At 51.8% G+C, this 23953-nt stretch overlaps 1 long non-coding RNA gene and 1 other non-coding gene across 2 annotated transcripts; one reads left to right on the top strand and one right to left on the bottom strand.

Moving 5' to 3' along the window:
- Nucleotides 1-1557: 1557 nt before the first annotated feature.
- LOC144149090 (uncharacterized) lies at nt 1558-23925 on the bottom strand. Its single transcript, XR_013318180.1, has 3 exons — nt 23681-23925; nt 5322-5434; nt 1558-1899 (listed from the first exon to the last, which is right to left on the bottom strand). It is a non-coding gene; the product is annotated as an uncharacterized LOC144149090 (long non-coding RNA).
- LOC144150355 (U5 spliceosomal RNA) lies at nt 20443-20567 on the top strand. The gene has a single exon (XR_013318509.1). It is a non-coding gene; the product is annotated as a U5 spliceosomal RNA (small nuclear RNA).
- Nucleotides 23926-23953: the final 28 nt, after the last annotated feature.

The following is a 23953-nucleotide window of genomic DNA, read 5'->3' as shown; positions in this document are numbered from 1 at the left end:
TTTTTGTGTGCACTGTGATGAAGTGTGTTTCTTGATTGCGTTCTTTCAGTCTTGGGAGTGGTATTATTGAGTGATGCCCACAGTGCTGAAACTATGCTGTTTTAAGTGAATAAATGGCTGCTTTGTGAAGTCTGTCTGGATCTAGTTGATGGGGGTCTCTGACATAAAGATTTCTACGGTTGTTAAAAGGAAGACAAAAGTAGGACAGGTCCACAGGAAATGATGGAGTGTGGTAAGTATACTGATATAATATGGCAATAGGGGCAGTTTGGAAGAAGGTATGGTGGGAACAGTCAGGAAAAAGTTTGTGGTTCGTAGGCTGCATCGGCAAATAGATTATTAATGGATGCTACTTTTTTTTTTGCATCGAGAAATTGGAGAAGAATTTTTCACTTTTTTCACGTGCACTGAACATGTAGTGGGAGCATTTAGTACTTGACTCATTGTTAGCATCATGTACTTGAGGTCATTTGGTTTATCACAGAAAAAAAAAGTAGGTAGAAGTCCCCTCCAATGATTGTCGTTAAAGACGAAGGATTTCTCAGACTGGAAGAATTGGTGTGAGCAGTGCATGTGTGCTTGCTGCGCTGCTTATGACAACAGCAGTTGCTATGCTGTGTGACATAGCAGTAGTGCCATGGCCACGTGATACAGTGCTCGAGTAGTTTATTATAATCCTGTCTCTGGGTGGCTATTTTCTTCTGGATTCAGGATTGAAGCAAAGGTGCTTCAGGAGTTGAAAAAGAAAGGACAGCTATAAATTGTTGAAATAACTAACTAAAAAGGGGTATGAAGACACCGTGCAACTTTGTTCAGTTTCAAAGAACTAGCTTTTGCTAACTCAGCCAGCTACATTTCAGCCACGGAAGATGTCTTGTTAACTGAGAGAAATGCTAAAAATCTTTCAAATTTCATGCCACATTGACGTGTTATGGTAAATAGTTACCACAGTGTGTTAACTGCACTTCAGTGTTCAAGTAACATATAGGTTAGCAGCCACCTATTGCACAAGCAAGATTCTGTGGCTCCATAGAGAAACGCAAGAAATTGAAGTGAACCAAACTTGTATTTTGATTTTACAGCCCCTTTAAAGACCCATAAAAAAACGTATGAATGCACCATTGAAGGAGCGTTTGTTAAAATGGCTTCAAGAAAACGCCTGTGGCTCAGAGGGCAGTTATTAATGCGACGTTAGATAAAACGGCAGTCGATAAAATTGAGCAGGGATAATTTATTCTTCTTACACATTCTAGCGCAGAAGCATGATCGTCCTGAGGGGAACGTTTGCAAGTAATGTTGCTAGTAATACAGGGCAAATAAGGCATTCACTAATGTGGCTAAGTGTGAGGTACTGTTTGATTCAACACGGAATACAAGGGTTTCAAAATAAAGAACTTTGGAAGTCTTTACCATTTTTGTAATAAATGTAACGGACCAGATGCAAATTTGTATGTTTCTGCACCATGCAATTCACAGTTTCCTCCATGATAGCCACAAAGTCAACTCACATTGGGTTCCATGAAACACACACTGAAAAAAAGAAAAGAAAAGAAAACACTACACCTCAGTTCACATGGATCGCTCTTTATTGCTCGTGTGCCAGCTGGCAAAATGACTACTTGGTGGTCCTAGGTGGCGGGAGCGACCAGTTTCCTTGGCATGTTACACAAGTTGCGAAGGGACCCCGCATTTTTCTTTGAAAGCCTGTGTGTTCTCAGTTCTTTGCTCATATAGTTGATTCTTTGGTATTCACGTTGAAATGGGTGTTCGTGTAGCATGCTTAAATGACGTGCTTAAGAGCCCGGGATCTGCGGTGGTATGTTAGGTGCACTTGCATATCTTGCACCCGTTCTCTACTTCCACCCAGCACTCGTCGTCCGGGCCGACTTTGCACCTGACCTGGAAGATATGGGAGATTGATGAGCACCTTTGGCGATAAGCAGTGATGGATCCTTGATCAAGGGTCACACACACTGATGCAAGCTCTGTACCTTTCACAGATGAAGTGCACAACCGCAGTGGATCTAAAGCTGTTCGGCATTATAAACGAGCCACTGCAGTAAGATCAGTCACCGTTGTCAAAGTTTCTAATAAACTGGCATTAATGCCGAATAACTGTATTCTTGAAAGATGATGTTCTAAGCAGCTCTCCCTGCTTATATTTGACGATCAACATTATGTCGTTTGTTGAGAAAAAAATTATTAGTGCTGCCATTTCTCACTTTTCAGTGAACTGGAAATTGAGACGAGCCTCCCCCTGAGTGAGGTGCTGAGGCATACAATTTTATGTTTCCTAGCTGAGGTTCAATGTCCTTGCAAAAGTGCATCAGCCACAAAAGTTGCCACTAGATTTATTTTATGTTTACGTGTCCCTGCCACCTCAGCATTTATTCAATTAAAGGCTGAGCCAAGCTCCACCAATTCTGCACTTCACCATTGAAGATTCAGAATGCAGTGCAGTGTGAGAAAGTGTACGAGGCTATCGGTACCTGTTTTAGTATTTTAGGCATTCTTTGCATTAATGAGTTTGTGTTGCTGCTTCGAATGATGTATTTGGATTCACAATATACAATCTACTAATGAAGGCATTGGATATATGCTTCATGGCTTTTTAATCGTGATTGTGAACTGCTATGTGTCTTGCACTGCTTCTTAGAAAGAATTTATTGAATGCATTGTAAAGCGCCACAACAAGACTGTCATCATTTCCTTATTTTTTTATAAGGGCAGCTAATGTGTCCACTAGAAGCGTCACCAACAACTGCAGCTTAAACATGAAGGTAGGACTGAAGCAAAGTTATTTATGCACATCACTTTTACACCAACATGATACTAATGTTTTACATGATGCACAGCTGTTTGAAGGGTTTCGTGCACGCAAACACAGATATATGTTTCACGTCTAGTACTGCTTTTTCTGCAACCAATTCAAGTTCTCATGTTTGTAGTATGGCACAATGTTCAGCCAAGCTACACTATTTGAAGATATTTAAAAAAGAATCACTTTGCCTCTACTTTGTGGAGATAATGACGAGCGAAGCTGGGTGCAGTCCAGAGAGTGCACAAAACAAACGCGTTTGTTTGTAATTCCCAATCGAGCATACTTCCTAATTAGCTCAGTGAAAGTTGGAAAAGTTTGAGTTTAATTAAAAGGGACAAACGTGGGACTGTCCGTTTCCCTCCCACGGAAGTGGGCATCTTGCTGTCCAGCACACCAACCAAGCCGCTTGACCCCAGAGGGCAACAGTCGGGTCGCAATGGGCCATGAGATGTCCACATTGAGATCTCTCCCCCTCCCCACAGCAGAACAGGCATAGCAGTGGTGGCGCGTCGTGCCTGCCTGCACGGGCACGCCCCCCACCCCATATCCACATGGGCAAGGAGGAGATAGACGCTGCGTGTGGCGAGCAGTATACACGACTCCGAATCGGAATGGGGGGGAGGCTGTGGAGAGGAGCATAAAGTGTAGGTTTAACGCGCCGACACCACGCAGGTGATGAGGTGCGCCGTAGGGGAGGGCTCCGGATTAATTTTGACCACCAGGGGATCTTTAACGTGCGACGAAATATCGCACTCACGGGCCTTCTTGCTTTTCGCCTCCATCAGAAGAGCGGCCGCCGCGGCCGGGAAGCCGTGTCCTGAGGGGCATAGGCGTGCGCAAGGGAAGGCAGGGGGGGCGGCCGCCCCCCCTAATCATCTGAAGGGGGGCGCCAAATTTGCACCATACCTTGCCGATGTAACAAATCAAAGTAAAAATTTCTGCTCAGAAATATTTTGTGTGTTGCAATACCATCGCATTGAAATAAAAATTTTACGAACATCCCTCTTTGCACTGCGTTCGGACCGCTAGTCCTTCAGTGGGAAGAAGTCGGGAGTTGATGTAAGGGGGGGGGGGGGGCGCAGTGCTAAGATTTTGCCCCCCCTAATCGAGAACTCTGCGCACGCCTATGCTGAGGGGGACTGTAAACATACTCTCACCGAAGACAGCCGTGCTTCACTGTGCAACACACAATGTGGGAAAGCCAGCTTGCAAAGGCAGGGTTCCAAAGGTTGCGATTTTACGTGCGCGAACGCTGGAGTAACGGCCTGGTCGACTTCGCCGTCCTGTCTACAATGTGAACTGTTTTCAGGGTGTACTGGCTGTGCCGAGCGGGGCGGCCGGGCTTCTCGCCTCTGCCGCGCTTGCGTCGGCAAGTCAGTTTTACAAATTAGCGTTTGAAAACAAGATAGCGGGGGCCCAAACTGAACATGCTCGCTCACAACATCAACTGAAAATTTTCGCCAACGACTATAGCGTCCCGAACATGCTCGCTCACGACATCAATTGAAAATTTTCACCAAGTCCCGCTAGCGCTACTTGCATGCAGCGCGGCAAGGTGCAGGAAAGCTTAGCATCGCCGCAGTTATATTCAGTCACTTTTTTTTCCCGCCGTATCACCAGGCATCTGTGAACTAGTTTTCAGGAATTGACCTGCTCTGGCGGGCGGGGATAAATTAGGACCTGCGCACAAGATATGCCTGTGCACAGTGGACCTGTCCTTGTCCAGCTGTGTACGCAGTTGCTTGCCGCGGTGGCGCGTGTAGCGGTGTTTCCGCCTGCACAGTCATATCGCGTAATCGACGCTTTACACCTGAAGGCTCAAGCTAAGCTCGTGTGACGGATGGCGACGATCGGCCACGGCCGGACTCGATAGAGTGTCGCCCGCATCCGCTGCTTGAATTCACCGCCGAAACGTGCACCGGCGGCTTCCCCCACAGCCGCGAACGCTGGTTGGCTGCAGCATGCTCCTGCGTCATAGAGGCTACGCCATGCCATCCTCGTAAAGCTACGCCACTGCGCTCTTGAATGCGATATGATTCACATGTTAAGAACGAAAGAAATGACTGTCTTTTCTTGCTTGTTTGTATACTGCCCATGCACTTGGTGGAGGAGGTGTATTATGGGTATATACGTTGTCGTGAATACGTAATCTAACCATTGCGCCCTTGAAATCGCGACCTCCGGAAGCCTACTTCGGCCCCCTTTAAACTCGGCTTCACGTCTAAACACTAAGACATTGGTGGAAAGATACTGTTTCACACGCAATATAGGCTGTCTTATGTCAAAACATGGGACCCCTAAAACCTTTTTTATTTACGAATTTTTCCATACCCCGAGTACTATATATGGGCGCGAGAAATGGGGGGATTAGACTCGTACGGCTTTGCATTGATACGTAGTTTTAAAATTTCATATGAATCGAATAGACTAACAAGAACTGTTGGATTCGCATGAAATATATTCTTGAACGAGGAAATGCAGTTGACTGTGCGTATATTACCTTGGGGCAGGCTACGGGTGGAACCTCTTCGAGGCACAGGCAGGCTGGACAGCCGTTCTCGTCATTCGTCAACTCGCACTCGCAGCTTGTCTCGGGTGTCGGGCAAGTGGTGGCTGAAAAGATAAAAAATAGAAATGGTGCAGACGTAAAAAACTAAGTGTCTGTTGCCTTGACAAATTAATAGACCTCTTTAGTTATTTAAAAATACGGCCGCCATCGCAATCATGTGACGCGGAGACTGAGGAAGCAGCAGAATTGGTGGTCCTCACTTCTAACTTGGCTTATTTTAGGTGTGCCCATCTTATCGGTAGATGGGACACTGATGCCGCCGAGCGCGCAAAGGCTCACGGGTACGTCGTCTGCTCCCGCAACTTCCGGTTAGAGATTTCTCCTGTCCTCCCGTACGCCGGCGGCTTTCAGGCGCGCGCGCGTGTTTGTTGTTTATTTGTCACGGGGCGCTTACCTGTCAGATAAATCCCTAGTCGGGTCAATCGTGGTTACTTACGGAATTCCAGATGCATGGGCGTTTTTTTCCCCGGTTAAAACTGGTAAACAACAAGCACACACTCGCGTGAAAGCCGGGGGCGTATGAAGGCCAGGAGAGCTCCCGAACCGGAAGTGGCGGCACTCCGCTGGAGAAAACAATGTACCCATGAGCTTTTGCGCTTTTTACCGTTCACATATAGGAGAACGCCTGCACGTCAGAACTCACGTCATCACTAGGCGCAGCCAATCCCCGACGCGCGCCTCCACACCCGAACACCTGCGCCGCGACGCGCGCTCCTCACACCTGCTCGTCGGCTCTGTGCCTCCTCGCCACTTCCCCTCGCACGTCTTGGCCTAGCGCCTAGCGTTTTTCTGCTCTCCACTTGGCTGCGCCGATTGCGAGCGAAGCCAGGCACGGTTGAAACACAGGGCTTGAACAGCGCCGCTAGTAAAGAGAACACTTAAATCGCTGGCTGCAAATCTGCCCTTTTTTACGAACGCCTAACTCCAGGCAGGTGTGAGGCACCGCGAAATAGGTCACTTGGTCCTACTTACAAAAAGAAATCTAACCCTTCATGAATTATTTTTTTGTGCGCACGCAGCAGTTTGGCGCCCGGTACAGGGGTTTGGCGCCGGCGATGGCGGCGGTGTTTGCGTAACCGAGCGAGTGAACCAGACACCCCAGCAGAAAGAAAACGAATGAGCAGCGTCTGGCGAAATAGAGGAGGAGGACAGCACTCGGTGGGACGGCGTCACCTCCCAGCGTGGCGCCACGGCTCAGTATCTCGATCACTGCCCCCCCTCCCCCCCCGCCAGTCTCCTCCTCCGTTTGTGGCTCATCTAAAGCACGTGACGTTTGTGCGGGAAGTTCATACACGATTTGCAACAACACGCTGGGTGTGCAGCGAAGCACCGCGAGATAACGGCAGAGTTGCGCGCGCCGCCGTTCGTTCACTGATCACTCCCTGAGACGCAGCAGATATGCGCCGTGACTGAGAAGACTGCAGTTCGCGCTGCGCACAAATTTCGCTTTAGGGAGTAAAGTAATCATCATGTCTTTTTTTTTTTCTCAGGAAATAAGGAAATTGGGGCAGCTTCCCACTAATGGCGTGAAGAATGGCCAAACAGCGAAGCTGGCGGTCCCGCCTAGCTTATTCTTGATTCGGCTAAGTTTACGCGCGGTTATGCTTGGAGACTTCGCCAAGTCTTCGGCGAGGTGTCGTCGTTAGTCCACCCCCTCCCCCTAAAGAGCAATGAACATTCGGTCATGAAAGTTTGTACAATGTACGCGTGCCCGCCATCTTTCCAGTGAAGCTCCGAGAGTTGCGGAGGGCGCAGCGGGACGAGCGTTTGTTCTAAATTTTTGAACTCGTTCGGGTGCCACTGTTCGGCCTGTGTAGTTCGGCGTATAAGACGCCAAAAAAATCCTGGGCCATCTCCACTACCGTGGAACCTGGGGAGGAGAGAAGCATGCAGTGTATACCTGTGTTCAAAGATTGCAAGCCTCTCTCTTGCCACACGGCGCACGCTGATTGGGTGCCAGAGAAGCGCCGGTGGGAGGAGCAATCGCGCGCTTGCTGAGGCGGTGGCGCCGTCTCAAGCGTTGAACCGAATTTTAATGGGCCCTAGACAGGGTTCCAAAGGTTGCGATTTTACGTGCGCAATCGTTGGAGTACTACTCAAAGAATGTCCTGCGCAAAAAATGGTTTAAAGGCGTTCAGTATTAGCCGAGTTATCGTTCATTAAAAACGGCCCGCAATAAGGAGGCCTGGCACATTCGCCCGTTTACCATGCTTGTACCGCGCCTACAAAGCATTGTGGAAGCTGGGGCGTCACCGGCTAGGCGCAAGACCACCTAGAGAAACAGGGCTGGTTCGAGATGCGCGCAGCGATTGGCTCCGCTGGGCGGTACGTCCCGCATTTTTTTTTTAAATGCAGAGCATTTCAGTAACTCACGATGTCACCCGCGTTGACGTCCGTCGTAGTCCGCACCGTCGTTGTCCGCACCCGTCCCCCTACACTATATATAAAAAAATACTAGCCGGCGGCTGGTTTTCGATCCCTCGACCCTGCGGGCGGAACGCAATGTACATGGTACTCTACCCACTGCGCCACAAAGCCGACACAGAATGGGGGGCTACGAACGCGCCTTATATCCTTGACTCATTCAAACTACGTCAAGAAGCTGCTGATACAACGCATTCACTACCACCAACTCCCCAAACACTAAACGTTAACGCACTACACCCATCCCCTATGCGACGCATTTACTCGAGTCCCCCTCGCGGGGAGATGGGCCCAATTTTTTTTTTTAGCAGACGACGGCCAAGTTCTACCTACTACAGCCGCTACCGCTCAGCGGGGCCGGTGGTCGGTGGTCGACCCGCACGGCCCGTATTGAACTGCAACTGTTGCTCGTGCGCCTGCGTCGGCACATCGGTTTTATAATAGCGGAAACAAGCGCTTGAGGGCCAGATATGGGGGCTCCAAACGCAACGTGCTCGCTCTCGACAATAATTGAAGATTGCCACCGACGACTAGCGGCCCGCTAGCGTTTCTGCATGCGGCGCTGTCGCGGCGGCTGGTTCACCGAGGTCGGAGAAAAGGCTTAGCATCGCCGCAGTTATTCGGACACCGCTTTGCGAGGCGCGCCGACGACGATCCCCAGCGCAATCTTTCACTGCACTGTCAACCCCTTTCACGCATTTATAAACTAATTTTCAGCAATAGTCCAACTCTGGCGGGCAGTGACAAGTTTTAGCTGCAGTGTGTTGCGACGGTAATTGGAACACTTTAAAAACTTTTCCTGAGCGAACCGCCGCTCTGTTCGCGCTCAAACTTCACATGAAGGGCGCATTTTGTGGTCTGTTTTGTTTTACGCCGGGAACAACGACGGTACTTCCCTGTTTATCCCGAAAATAAATAAAAACGATTTTCGCCTATGGGAAAATGGCGGCGATTTGGACGTGCGAGCCCGAAAACCGGATTTTCTGATCGTCTGTTAGCTTATTTCTAGGTGCATTTTCTGATCGTCTGCTGCACCATTTGGCTCCGTACGTGAATCCCAAACATGCGTTTCACTCTGCAGGTACTTCTGTCATTCCAACATCAACTTGCGCTGGCTCGCGCGTCCAAATCAGCCGCCATTTTCCCATAGGCGAAAATCGTTTTTATTTATTTTCAGAATACACACGTAAGTACCATCGTTGCTCCCGGTATCAAACAAAATAGACCACAAATTGCGACCTTCGTGGCAAGTTTGAGCGCGAACTGAGAGGCAGTTCGGTCAGGAAAAATTTTTGAAGTGTTCCAATTATTGCCGCAACACCCTGTGTCGCGGAAGCTACCGCGAGTCACGGCCCAGAGCCCTAGACGGAGCGATACGTGTTTCTTTATTCGCTGTCTTCGAACCACTACCGATGACGATCGTGGCGCGTGCTCACGCCCGCTTCGTCCTTCTTTTCTACATCCTCCCGCGGGCCCAAGATGATTAGGCGGCTGATTCTAACAGATAAAGTTTTTGCACTGGACGGTTTATCACGTGACCCGTTGCTGTCCGCACCGAGCACGCTCTAGCGACGCCGTCGACGCCCTGGTGCAGCATTGTCACTCGTCCCAGCTTCCACTGCATTGGCGGAGCGTTGTCGTCATGCACTATTACGACGTCGCCCACCTTCAGCTGCGGTGAAATTGTCTGGGGACAGCTGGGAGCCGAACGCAGTAACAGCAAGTATGCGTTCCCCCATCTGCGCCATAACTCAGCCGTCAGCCTTTGATGGTAGCGTGCTCGTCGCTGCAGGTCAGCTGGGGTTGACGACGTCTCGGTCACCGCTAACTCTTGGGGCATGCAGAGCGCACGCCTGCCTGTCAGGAAGTGGGAAGGCGTAAGTGGCGCTCCTTCATCGGGGTGGTCTTCGAAGTAGGTTAGAGGTCGGCTATTAATAACAGCTTCCACTTCGCAAAGGGTGGTGGACAGAGCTTCGGCAGTAAGGCTACTGCGCCCAAGGTAACGCTTGAGAGCGTCCTTGGTGGAGCGAATGAGACGCTCCCACCAACCACCCCACCAAGGGGATCGCTCAACGATGAATTTCCAGTGCACGTTGAGCCCAGTCGCATATTCTTGAAGGGCTGACGCAGCGGCCTTAAATGCTCGAGCGCAACTATGAAACGACTGAGCGTTGTCAGAGTAAACAGAGTTCGGTATGCCGCGTCTTGACACGAACCGACGGAAGGCCAGTAGCGTGGTAGCCGCTGTCATATCCGACGTCAGCTCCAAATGTATGGCACGAGTGACAGCACATGAAAATCATAAAATGTAGGCCTTTGCCGGAGGAGCTTTTCCACGCACGTAGAGTGGTCCACAGAAATCCAGGCCTACCACAGAGAACGGGTGTGCTGCCGTGATTCTGTCGCTTGGCAATGGAGCAAACGGTGCAGCTTGGGCAGTCAGCCTCCGGCGTCTGCACGTCAGACATTGGGCCAGCACCCTTTTGACGGTTTGGCGTCCCTTCATAATCCAGAAACGTTCTCGTGTCTCCGTGAGCGTGGCTTCGACTCCACCGTGAAGAGTGTGGTGATGGGCCGCCAAAACAACGAGGTACGTAAACTTGTGCCGCGCAGGTAGCAGAATCGGGTGCTTGACGTCGATGCTGCAATTCAATTGGTGTAATCGGCCTCCTACGCGGAGCAGACCTTCGTCATCCATGAAGGGTGAAAGTCGAAGCACCGCTGATGTAGAAGGAACGGTCTGACCGACTGACAGTGCGCGTACTTCAGTGCTGAATAACTCCAGCTGTACGTGCCGCATCCAGTAGCGTTCGGCCTTCATTATCTCAGTTGCTGTGAGGGGACCGCTTACTGATGGCCCTCGCCGCTGGGCATTTTGCAGAAAACGTAGAATCCAGGCCGTGACCCGCAAAAGGCGCCTGAGGGTGCTGTAATTCTCTACGGTCAGTAGCTGTTCGTGCTTTGTGACATCGCAAGGGCAAACCAAAGTTTCCTGTGACACTGCGAGCTCCTTCGGGTCAACGTGATCAATCTGCGTTTCAGGGAACTCCTGTTTTGGACCTAGGAGCCACGGAGGTCCGTGCCACCATTGGGTTGAGTGCAGAAGAGCCGCCGCCGATATACCTCGTGTGACTAAATCTGCCGGGTTGTCTTTCCCGCTGCAATGGTTCCAGTCTGTAGGAGCAGTTAGTCGTCGTATTTCGGCCACGCGGTGTTCTACGAACTGGTCACGCCTTGTGGCGGCGCTAGTAATCCAGTGCAGCGCGACAAGAGAGTCCGTCCACAAACTGACGGGGGAGTCTTCCAGAATTGCAGTTGTTTTGGCATAACGTACGAGTCGTGCTCCAATAACGCAGGCAAGAAGCTCTAGCCGAGGCAGGGAGATGGGCTTGATAGGGGCGACTCGGCTCTTGCTAATTAACAATCTGGTGTCATATAGGCCATTGTCACCCAGCTTTCGGACGTATAGAGAAACGCCGTAAGCTCGCGGGCTTGCATCGCAAAAAGCGTGGATCTCGATTGAACCCTCCACATCGAACGAGTGCGAGAACATGAACCGTGAAACCTGGACCTCATTCAACTCTGTTAATTGGGCGCACCAGCTGTTCCATCGCGCTTGTTCGTCATCTGGAAGGCGTTCATCCCATGAGCGGCTCTTTTTCCAGAGGTCCTGGAACACAAGCTTGGCCGTTACGGTGAATGGTGCAAAGTATCCCAAGGGATCATACATCCTCGCAAACGTCTGCAGCACGGTGCGCTTGGTTGACGGATTGGCTGCCGCAAATTCTGATGCGTCTTTCGTCGACAGGTAAATGCAGTCTCCAGCACGCTCCCATGGGACTCCCAGCACCTTCATCCTGATTGCGTCTCCCGCTTCATTTTCGATTGCGACGTTGTCCCGCACTAACTGATGTCCGAGCTCCTCTGAGTTTGATGCCCATTTTCGTATCTCCATTCCGGCCTCGGAGAATATTTTGCGAGCTTCCTCGTACACTTGAATTGCCTTTTCGACGCTAGGTACACCAATTATGAGGTCATCCACGTAGAATGCCCTTTCCAGCAGCGCTACTGTTTCCGGGTACTGCTCCCGACAGGCCTGGAGATGGTGGCGAATCGTGGCAGCCAGAAGGAATGGGCTGGATGACGCGCCAAACGGTACACGGGTCATCCTCCAGGTGACAATGGGGGACGCCGGATTATCTCGCGTAGGCGATCTTCTGGTCGAATCAGCAACTGCAGGTACGCCTTTTTTATGTCTGCGACGATGACAACAGGGTGACAAGGAAAAGTCATGAGCAGCTGAACGACTTCGACCCCAAGCTTCATGCCCTTGCAAAGGACGTCGTTTAGGCATGGCTGGCCGGATGTATGCGAAGAAGCGTCGAACACTACTCGGAGTTTTGTTGTCACTGCGTCCTTTCGGATGACGGCATGGTGGGGCATGTAATACAAGTTATCGCCTGGACGCTGCTGTTCCGCAACTCGTTCCGCGTGGTTTTCGTCAAAATATGCTCGAATTGCCCTGTCATACTGCTCGAGCAACTCAGGTTGTTCCCGGAATCGGTTCAGTTGCGTTCGCAGACGGTGCTCCGCGAGCTGACGATTGTCGCTGCCAGGAGGTAAACCAGGAGCCTGGATCATGAGGGGTACTTGGTACCGGCCTTCGATACGGGTGATTTTTCGCTCGAACGTTTCCATCGGGCTATCCTGCAGCGACGTTTCGTGACTCGGGTCATCAATGCCAATGGCATCCAGCCGCCACATGGCAGACGCGTCAAAGTCCAAATGTCCGGGTGAGGTGCACGACAGGAACATGGCACTGGTAAAAGGGCATGCGGTAGAAGCGAGCCTTCCTTGAACGGTCCAGCCTAGAACTGTTTCTACCGCTGTGAGGTCTCCGTTGATTCTGTCCACCCTGCCTGTGGCCACCTTCCAGTAGGCGTCGGAACCAACCAGTACGCTGATTTCATTTGCCTTCCATTTGCTCGGATGGAAGGCGTCGGCTATGTCGTACCGCTTTTCTATAAGGGTTTTTACGGTCGCGGTGTCGAGTTCCGGGCTCGTAAGGGAGCAGATCTTCGGAACCTCTAAAGCTTCCAACACGACCGGCCTTCCACGAGCTTGTGCGCGTAGCGTCACCTGTACTCGCCGGCACCGTAGAACCTTGGGTGACTTCTGCCAAGGCTCGCGCCGTCTGGAGCAACACGGACGTTGCCCCGGAGTGTCCGCTCGAAGCCGTCATGGCGGCAGGTGCGCTTTCTCTAGCTTGTACCTGGTGTGTTGATCTGGGCGTGCTGCTGCCAGTCGGATTGAACAAGTCACACAGGACGGTTAGGTGGCGCCGATTGCAACTGCTGCAGGTCAGGTTGCGGGAAGCTCTGCACTGACGCGCCACGTGGTTGCGTTGGCCGCACCGAAAACAGCAGTGAGCGTTGCGCAATCGCGTCCTCTTCTCGTTCGCCGACATGTCAGCTAGGCAGTCCGCCACCTTGTGACCATGGCTGTCACACAAGGGACACGCTGGTATTATTACGGACTCAGACTTCGCGGCCAAGGCTGACGCTGAGGGGACGGGTGCCTCCGGTTGCGCTGCAGAGATCAAGTCGGCGTTTTGGACGGACCGACGACCTGTGTTGGAGGGAGGCTGTCCTTGTCTTCCTTCCTCGCGAATTTCGATTTGAATTCTTAGGAATTCCATTAGCTCTTTCACCTGGCCAGCTCCTTGTTGCCGCGTCGCGGATTCGTCCGTTAGCCCCTTGTCCGTCTCCTTAACCCTCTGCCGGTACATTAGAGTCAGGTCATCCGGCAGGCATCGGAGGAGCACACGGTTCAGGATTACGGCGTACTGCTCTCGCGGAACTTCCAAGGCTTCGAGGGCGCTGACACGGAATTGCACCTTGTCGTACATTTCGCGGAGCCTCTCGATGTCCATTGAGCTTCTGATCGGCTTCGTTGCCATGAGTTGATCAATGTGCTCGTTGATGAGCAAGTCTCGTCGGCCGAACCGCTGAACTAAGGTCTTCACCGCGAGGTCGTAGTTCGCGTCAGCAAGCCGGATTCCCTCAATGGCTCGTTTGGCGTCGCCGATCAAGTATGTCAATAAGTACTTGAACTTCTCAATCTTCGGCAGCTCGACATTTTCGTGGATCGTCACATTAAAATGATCCCAAAACGCTTGCCAGTCGTGCAGATTTCCCGAAAACGCTGGGATCTGGAGCTTGGGAAGCATAACCGTCCGATGACGTGAAGCATGCGTGTGCCCGCCTGACGCACCCGTGGGAGCAGTAACTGGAGCGGCTGTCCCTCCGCTGGCGCTGGAATCGGTCGCGCTGGGCACTTGCTGGGCGTTTCGTAGGAGGAAGCGTGCTTGAGAGACGGCGTAAGATATCTTGCGGGTATACTCTGCCGCTCCTTCGAGCTCCTGCTCCAGCCCGTCGTCATCCGTGGCATCGGCGATTTTCTCGTTGAGGGCGGTGAGCTCAGCGTCTTGCTGCACGATGTAGTCGACGTGGGAGCTAAGGGTCGCCGCGTCGGGAGAGGGCTGCTGCAGCAGGTTATTCAGCTGGTTGAGAGCTCGCGTGACGCCGCTCCTGACGACGCCACGAGCCTTCCGAAGGCGGTCGATGGACGAAGCCATGCGGGTGATGCTCCGAAGGGCGATTTCCCGGGTTGATCGGCACCAAAGATGTCGCGGAAGCTACCGCGAGTCACGGCCCAGAGCCCTAGACGGAGCGATACGTGTTTCTTTATTCGCTGTCTTCGAACCACTACCGATGACGATCGTGGCGCGTGCTCACGCCCGCTTCGTCCTTCTTTTCTACACCCTGTATACCGTATCGTGCATACACCGCACAGTGGGCTCCTTGCCGACCGTGCAGGTAGATGCTTGCCGCGGTCGCGCGTGTAGCGGGCGTTTTTGTCTGCAGAGACGCTGCGCTCCGTATTTTTCAGCGTTATTCATACCTTGTAAACGACGCGCTATCTACAAACTCAGCTAAGCTCGAGTGACGGATGGCGACGACGGCGACGATCGACACTCGCCCCTACTGAAATACGCCGTGCCGCCGGCGCAAGAGCGCCGCGCGCACCCGCCTTTCAACCAGAGCCGAGCCGGAACGGTGATTGGCTACAACATGATTGGCGTCGCTAATGGGCCCACCATTAGCGACGCCGTACTATTCGGTGCTTTGTGCGTCACAGAGGCTGCGTCACAAGCAATCTGCCGCACGTCAGAGCGCAGAGGTGTGGCGGCGAGGAAGCGGCAGGTGAGCCAGGAAAGGAAGAAATGACCTTTGTTGCGTGTTTATGAGGCCTGTGCTTTACGCAGATGTGTAATAGTTGGTATACCTTGTCGTGAAGGGGTACTCCAGCGATCGTGCGTTTTAAATGGCGACCTTCAGAAGCCTATCTAGGGCCAATTTCAGCAATTTGAATCCCCCATCTGCTCCAGTTTGGGGTAGTGGGAGGGTTCAACGTGAGCGCAGTGCAATGCCTGCGCCTCGCCCTGGGGGCTCGTCATGACATTTAAATCTTGCTACAGCTTGGCCCGCTACATGGGTCGACAGGGCACAGGATATACGCAATGCGCTGCAGAGCAAACAAAATCGTGATCAATGAGGCCCGGCACCAGGGAAGAATGCCTTGTCTTGCTTCGACCGACCACCCGACCTGATCAGGCCTAGCGCCGTGAGCTAGTGCGTACTTGAGTGTAACACAATTATAACTGCTTCTGCTTGTGCTGGGCGATTGTGAAGCGGACAGAAAGCGTTCTAGAAATCTTTCAATCATGTTAGTTTATTTTAAACAGGTTTTCTCCATTATAGACCCCTTGCAAAAAATTCACAGCATATCCACGGGGTGAATGATGATGAGTGGGCGAAGCTCCTGAGGGGAAATCATCGGTAAAACCGTGACTCTTCAGTGAAAGTACGCCCACTACATCTGTGTCCGAACGTAACGTCTAGAAAGTCTCGCTTAAACCGCGCGTCGGCACCTTGGGGCTGAGCTCACCTGATGCGTTTTGCAGACGCCTCACGAGCTCTCACTGCATCGGAGTCTGCCTGCCGATACGCGCGCTTTCTCGCCGCTTCCCGTTCTCTGACGTTTTGGAGATCCTCTTCGCGCCGCAGCCGTGTCGCTTCGCGTACGGCAGGGTCCTCGCGCCGTTGCCGTGACGCTTGGGCCTCTCGATCTCGAACGCTGGGATCTTGGCGGCGTCGTCGCGCAGCCAGACGACACGCTTCGGCCTCCCGCTCTCGTACGGCAGGATCTTGGCGGCGGCGTCGCGCAGCTTCAAAGAGCGCTTCTGCCTCGCGGGCTCGCACATCTGCAGCCTTATCCATCGGGCGACCCCGAGCGCGCGCCAACAGCGAACGGATTTTATTACAACGCTCCCCGCCATCTAGTAAACAATCCAAGAACTAAACTAGAGGTAGCCACGCCATCTAGTAAACAATCCAAGCGCATCTTTTCATCATATACAAGTGCCGCCATCTAGTAAACAATCCAAGAACTAAACTAGAGGTAGCCACGCCATCTAGTAAACAATCCAAGAACTAAACTAGAGGTGGCTACATACATACGTCGAGGATGGACAGACCCACGCCCTAAGGAGCTTCGCCCCTAAAAGGCGGACAACACTGAGAATTCAGTGGTGGTAACACTGGTGGTGAACGCGACGACGCCATTAGAAAGGAAGCAGGTCGTAGCAACGCCGTTGCGGTTGCACGTTTTCGCCCACGGCTTCACGAGTCTGTTGCCCCACGACGCGTATGCAATTACGTGGACGGTAGCTACCCTATAGAAACCCTGTGCTCGCAGCCTTTTCGCTTCCTTTCTAATGGCGGCACAGCGGGTGCACAGTGTTGCCAGAGTAGCTTGCTGCTTATCCGCCAACGATTTGGCCATTTTGCAAAGGGTCTATACACTTTTCTTAGTACGCGTGACGTTGTAGCGCGAGGCGTTGGAAAACGGGTGTCCCAGTGTTTTACTAGTACAGTGACTATATGAGATGGTGACGACGGGAGACGCCGACAGCCCGAGCCCCTAAGGGGCTTGGTCCTAATAAAGAGTTGCTTTTAAAAAGGCCATGCAGACAACACACAAGTTTGGTTCATTCGAAAGATTGCCTCGTTAGAATCATACTGACACCGCTTTTAACGAACACTTCGTTCAAATAAGCTATATAATTAGGAAAAAAAGGAAATGGCCATGCGACCCACTAGCTCATTTCCCGCACCAGGAACTATAATGTCATGTGTGCCCAGCTGTGCGATTCACTGAGGTTAGAAAATTAGGCATGGCTTAAACTTGCCCAACGAGCTATTTGCGCCTTAATGTAATGCATATTCATTTTACAGCAGTAAAAATGGTGCGGTAAACAATAAAAGTTAGGAAAATACACGTACCGATGCGGACTGTTGCTGGAACTGGGCGCATTATACTCGTTTTAGCTCTACAGCAGTCCGCCTCTTTGGAGTTGTCTTACAAGACACTGGCCGAGTGGCGTGAGCGACGTTGTCTTACGTGACCCTGTTTGTCGAGGATACCCCATGTTTCACGAAACGATTACTTTCTACAATAGCAAAAACAAGCCAGGTGCAAATACGGTCAAAAACAAAGCAATGGCGGACAATGGTCCGTGGATGAGTGCGGTAGCGCCATCTGGGTGGACTGACGGCAAGCAAGGCTGCACAGCTGAATGACGCAGTCGAAGTTCGTTTGAATACGCACACTCATGACTTTATTTTTGACGTCCCGAAAACACACGATTTGGCGGGAGAATAGAAATTTCAACCAAAATTGATTAGCGTCTCAGTGAATATGGTGACGCGAAGGCCCCAAGAATACACTTATATTCGCCCCTCCCCAGGTTTCACGCTGGTGGAGATAGCCCGGTATCTTCTTTTAGATGCGACGCATCTCTTGCTCTGAGGCATGTCCCTCCTGCGTCGGCGTCGGCGGCGTCCGCACGCCACCAGCGCATGCGCGACTCTCCTCCGCTCTTCTCTCCGACAGCTGTGCGCAACACTCTCACTCCGTCTCAATATCATAAACAACATCTGCGTGCGCGCGCTTCGCTCGCTTCGCTCCGCTCCCGTCGCGCAAGTGCGCGCATGCGCGACTCTCCTCCGCTGTCTCCTCTCCTTCAGGCGCTGTGAATAAATTGAACTCCCCGATGCGTCGCATCACACCAGGGTTCCCTCGCGGGAAGATGGGCGTAATTTTGTTTTGTAACCCGGTCACCAGCCAGGTGCTCGGGACGTCACTCGCGCAACTCCTCGGCCAAGAACTGCGTGATGATGACGATGACGACGATAATGACGATGATATATTTCTTAGCGAGTTGGGCACAAGCTGTCTCCGAGAGTCCATGCACTTTTTCAAGTTCTAGTGCCAGCTGCCATAGTCATTGCGACCCGTGCCATCATGGACTCCCGCAGTACATGTTCCGTGGGCAAGAGAGCCCAACTTGTGAGGCAAGCATGCTCGGACCCCCAGCTCCCGAAGGAGCTCGTGACTCGAGCGGCTGAAGTCGTCGCGGCCCTCAGGGTTGCGCCCACTGCGCCCTAATCCACTATGAAAATAAAAGTTATTTCTCTCTCTCTCTCTCTCTCTCTCTCTCTCTCTCTGAACTCTGACATCAATGAAAAGCCAGTTTTTCAAACTATGCTACGCAGAGAAAGAGTTTGTGCATAGCCTATGTATGTATCACATGGGGACAAGTGCGAGGTACTAGCCAAAAGAATGTGACGGTAGCGCGTTCGGACTCGGGGAGCAAGCTAGGGGGCGAAGTAGAAGAGGATCTTTCGCCTTGCCTGCGCGGTGCTCTCAGGATTGTAAATACACTGCGTGGGGTGTGGATGCCTCTTGTACCGCTTGGCTTCACGTCTTCCTTCACGTCACCGTAACAATATCTATTAAATGACTTACCAAGTCGAAAGCGAAATTATTCATATAGCAATGACGTGCTTCTTGACCTGGGAGACGACAAAAAAAAAAGACATAAGTGTGACTGCCTCAGCCAATAGTTGTTAAATTTGTTACAAATACATTTGGCCAGCGGCGATTGAATGTTGTCGGTTTTTCGCGATGGGCCCCGTCGACGAAACGTGCCTTTAATCATACGCTCAAGCCTCCCCTCAAGGCAATGCGCAAGCAATCGCGCCCCCGACGTAACCAGTGGAATTTACTGATCCACATGCACACAAAACTAACCGGAAACCTGGAAGCAGAGCTCTTCTTCTTAGGGGAAGAATTCTTGAGAAAATGGTCTTGTCCTTTCATTGAGGTTCAAAACGGGCGAGTGAACTTGAGCCGCACTCCAATACACGGATTACGCTTCACGGGAACAGAAAAGGAGGCTTATAAAAGCGGGTGCGCCTGAGCCGCACTCCAATACAAGGGCTACATTTCATGGGAATATAACGGGAGGCTCATAAAAGTGAGTGCACTTGAGTTGCACTCCAATAACGGACGGGTCAAGTTTACGGGAACAGAAGGGGAGGCTTTTAAAAGGCGCAAGCGCCTCGGACTCTCCTCCCGCACCTGTGCACTTGGCGCCTCACTCTACTACAAAGTGAGCGGGCTCGCAAATGTAAGCCGCGTACTTGCGCTTTTACAGGTGTAAGCCATGTGGTGCGGATGTAAACCGCGTGATTGTGTTGCTACTGCCAAAGGTAGTTCCAATTGCATTCTGTAAACAGAGGCCATGTTCTGAGTATTCAATAAGTTTTGTGGCCACAAATGGGAAGCTGGGCCAAATAAGTGTATGCGGTACAGTCAACAAACCAATGGTCGGTTTGTTTTGTATTTGTTTTTGCATTTGAATGTTTTGTAGTTGCGTATGTAGCAAGGAAGACCCGAGTAAATGAAACGTCTTGTGTAAACGGAGCTTGTGCTTGGGGTGGGGGAGTAGTCCCCTCCTCCCAGGACACAGGCTGCCCTCTCAGTGCACAATTTATGTACCAAGAAGTGTACGTCATTTGCATTCGTGTTCATGCCGTGTTAGTTTTTTAACTCATTTCGTATCTGCTTTGTTAATAGCAAGGATCGAGATGTCGTCCTGCAATGTAACGGACGGACCGAGTATGTGAACGTGGAAAAGCGTAACCACGAGTGTTTTGTACTTGCTTTTGTTACAAGAGAAAAATAAAAAAAATTCCCGCGCCTTCCCGCGAGGGGAACACGAGTAAATGCAGAGCATTGGGGCCTCAGTACTGATTGAAGGCAGTGTTGCTTCCATCGCTTCTTCCGTGATGCTGGAGTAGCAGACACGAGTAAACGTGGGCACGAGCGTCAACCAAGGAAGGAAGGAGCAACGCAGTGACTGAAACACGAGCGACCGCTAGCCGCTATATTTGCAGCGCGCGCAGTAGAGGGAGAGCAGTACGGGGGGGGGGGGGGGGGGGGGGGAGAGCGCGCATGCGCAAGCAGCGCGCGCCCTTCCACGCCCCACCGCGCTGCTATCACGCACCTGTTACGCCGAGACCGCGACGGAGCGAACGGGCTGACTACGACGCATGCGCGCGCCAGCTGCTGTTGAGAGAGAGGAGGGAAGGAGAGGCGCACCTGCTGCAGACGCGGAACTGTTGACACCGTCCGACGCAGGAATAGGCGAGGCTAAGAAATGCTCTGCATTTAAAATTCCTTTGCTGATCTTTCGCCTTTTACTAAAGATCACCGTGGGGAGGGGCTGTTGAATGAGCTTTAACGGCCAATTTTCGCATGGCCCTGGCCGTTTAGCCGGGGCCTCAAATCGAAAGCAAAAATCAGATTCTATTCCCGTGCGTTTCACGGCGTCGGCGCGAAACAGTTTTCTGCGCTGCCGGTGCAGTGCGCAGGCGCGGCTCCGCGGGGCCATTCAACACGTTTAGCACTAGCAAGCACGATGGCCAGTCCCGGGTGGGTGTGCTGCTTGATAGGGCAGACTTGGTGAACGCCGCTGTCTCGCTTAATTTCATTTCATTCCGTTTCATTCTAGTACGCCAGACTCAAGCTCCCACTACTGTGTTTAACGTCGGCGTTGGAGAACGAACCGAGTGAACGAAGGGAGAACCGAAGACAAAGAAAACACAGGAGGAAAGTGTGGCGAAAATGTTAGGAGGAGGGCGGTATGCCAAAGCGGCGCGAGACGCTCCTCGGCGGCGACGCATGGAGAAAGCGTGAAGGGGAGGCAGTGAGACACGGTGGGCGGTGGCGACGCTGTGCGAGATGACGTCATAGCAGCGCGTGCCGTCGTGCGCTCGACGATGACGCGTTCACTTCCTGATACGAAGTTCGCGGTCCCTTCCCGAGACGCAGATTGCCGTGACTTCCTGAGGCGCAGTTACCATCGCAGGCTTACCATCGCTGACATTTGCGCGGGAGGTTCAAACACGATTTACGACGACATTCGCGGCGACGCGCTGCAAGATTGATTAATTGTAGAGTTTAACGCGCCGACGCAACGCAGGCGATGAGGCGCGCCGTAGTGGAGGGCTCCGGATTATTTTGACCGCCTGGGGATTTTTATCGTGCGCCGAAATCTCGTACACACGGGCGTTTCTGCTTTTCGCCTCCATCAGAAAAGCGGCCGCCGCGGCCGGGAATCGAACCCGCGACCTCGTGCTCAGCAGCGCAACGCCTTAGCCACTGAGCCACCGCGGCGGGTGACGCGCTGCAAGATAACGGCAGAGTAGCGCGCGCCGCCGCGCATGCGCTGATCACGCAATCACGTCCTCAGACGCAGCAGCTGTGCGCCGTGACCGAGAAGACTGCAGTTCGCGCTGCGCACACATTTCGCGTTAGGGAGTGCAGCAATCGTCGGCCATTTTTTCATTTCAATTATTTATACTGCAGGCCAAGATGATGGCCCTTGCAGGTAAGGTAATACACGAGGAGTGAGTACAAACAGCGCATGAGCAAGATGCTACTTATAGCATGTTACAAATACGTCTCAATACAGCCACCACGTAATAACAGTACCTGTAGATGAAATCACAGTGGGGCGAAAACGTCGTGTCCCAGCAACAGAGGAGCACTAAATCGCAGAAAAGCAAGAAATTTTGATACAAGGTAAAAGTAGTTGCGACACTGCTTTATATTACGCTAATTCAAGAGACCCTTGGTTCTCCACATGTTTCGTTGTATATGTTTAACGCGCCGAAGCTATAGCTGGGATATGAGGCGGGCCGTAGTATCACATGCGAATCGTTAATGTGCGCCGAAATGTCGACGCATGGTCGTTTGTTCGCTTCGCCTCCATCTGAAAAGGCCACAACGGCAGGGAAATAAATCCGCGTCCTTGGGCTCAGCAGCACAACGCGTTAACCACTGAACCCCCACGGCAGGTAAAGCGAGATTTCGAGTGAAGCGATTTCATTAAAACGGCGGTTTAGTGCGGGTGCATTTGAGTTTGTGGCTCACCATTAGGAGTTTACGTTTACGCCAATTTTAGCGTCTACGCATACCGATACCCGTGAGAGTTAAAAATGAATTCAATTTGTTCTTGCAAAGGGGGTTGTCTATCTAGTTCGCGGTTTTGTTTTGTCAACACCGGAGAAAAGAAAAACATATAAAAAAGTAAAAGCACGAGAACGGATGAAGAGAACGGATGTACGCTTCGCTGCGCTTAGTGTGAACAAACTTGCAAAAGAAAGTTAATACGCCTCGTTGGATTCTGCGGTTCCGTCCGGTCGGTCTCGCGACTACTGAAGCTCGCTTTGTTCTAAGATGCTTGATTTAGGCACCGTTATCATGCAGCTGCAATGACCCTTCATTTCCGAATGGACCCCGCCCCGGACCCGGAACATGCGGTCGCCCTGGGACATATCGTAATAACCTGGTGCTTCTCGTCCGTGATCCTCATGACTTGTGTCGGCACCTCCACGTTCTCCCTGCTTGGAGCATTCAAGATTGATCAGCGGCTTGGAGGGCCAGGCCCCCAGAGACGCACAATATCGTCTGACTCCCCCATCCCTTGTGGCGGTATGGCTTAAGGCTACAATATCGCAGAGATAAAGACGTGTTAGAGAGAGAAAAAACTTAGACACGCGACATCTCCCAACTGGGGACGTACAGGTTATGCAGTTTAGGTGGCTCTGCGTCCATGAAATGAATCCCGGGCCATCTCCACTAACGTGAAACCGCGGACGGGCGAAGCATACAGTGCGTAAGTGTATTCTTGGCACCTTGGCGTTTTTGCCAACGTAGATGAAACCATTGGGGGGGGGGGGGGGGGGAGTAGAGGTATACAGCTTTGCTGTAAAAGTCTCTTGTCTTGGAAGCCCAAAGCTCTCTAGTGCGAGGCGTAAAAAGTGTGCCGGCATTTTTTTAGTACGCGTTACGTTCTAGCATGAGGCGTAATCGAGTTTCGCGGTGTTTTAGTACCGTGACTGACCACATGAAACGACGATTACGACGACGACATGAGACGCCAACAGCCCCAGGCCATAAGGGGCTTCGCCCCTGAAAAACTCCGAAACTAGTCGGCCAAGTCACACATCCAAAGCTATGCGTGCGTCAAACGAATCGCTTGTGAAAGCCACGTACGAAACTACTGATGGCATTTCGTAACTTCTGCTACCGGGAATATTATGTCGCTTAGAATCGTACATGGCTTCAACTGTGTGCATATAATTGTGGAACAACCGTTACATTCATCGGTGGATTGATACACTTGCGAGGCTATCGGATAAATTTGCCATGTCATTTTACCCTCTCCAGTTTCATTCGTCGCCGCTGCCATAGCAGCTATTCCTGAGCGAGTAATCGCTGCATTCACAACGCTCTTATGAGCAGGAACCAACAGAATACACGGGAAACAGCAGCACACTTCTCCAGAATGTGGGCGACCGTGAGAAGGCGTTAGAACATGAGAAACTCACTTTTCGTCTCTTGTGTCATGCCACCCACTACGCAGCTCAGCAGCATCGCCAAGACAACGGCACCAATCATCTTCCTGGATCCAACGACGCCGGAACGCCACAGGAAATGTCCGCACCTCTCCTTAGGGTAAAAAGGGAAACTCAGTTACAGGTAAACTTTCCAGACTACAGGATATAGAGGTGGCGTTCGTATAAAGATTCTCTCTAAGGAGGTCTTCCGTCCGAAGTGGTGGTGTGTGAACCAGGCAGGCACTGGTACACGCGTTCATCTGA

Source organism: Haemaphysalis longicornis, unplaced genomic scaffold, assembly GCF_048455015.1.
Source record: "Haemaphysalis longicornis isolate Haplotype H1 unplaced genomic scaffold, Haemaphysalis longicornis Haplotype H1 scaffold_8, whole genome shotgun sequence".
Taxonomy (NCBI): domain Eukaryota; kingdom Metazoa; phylum Arthropoda; class Arachnida; order Ixodida; family Ixodidae; genus Haemaphysalis; species Haemaphysalis longicornis.
This window is presented reverse-complemented; position numbering and strand designations above follow the sequence as displayed.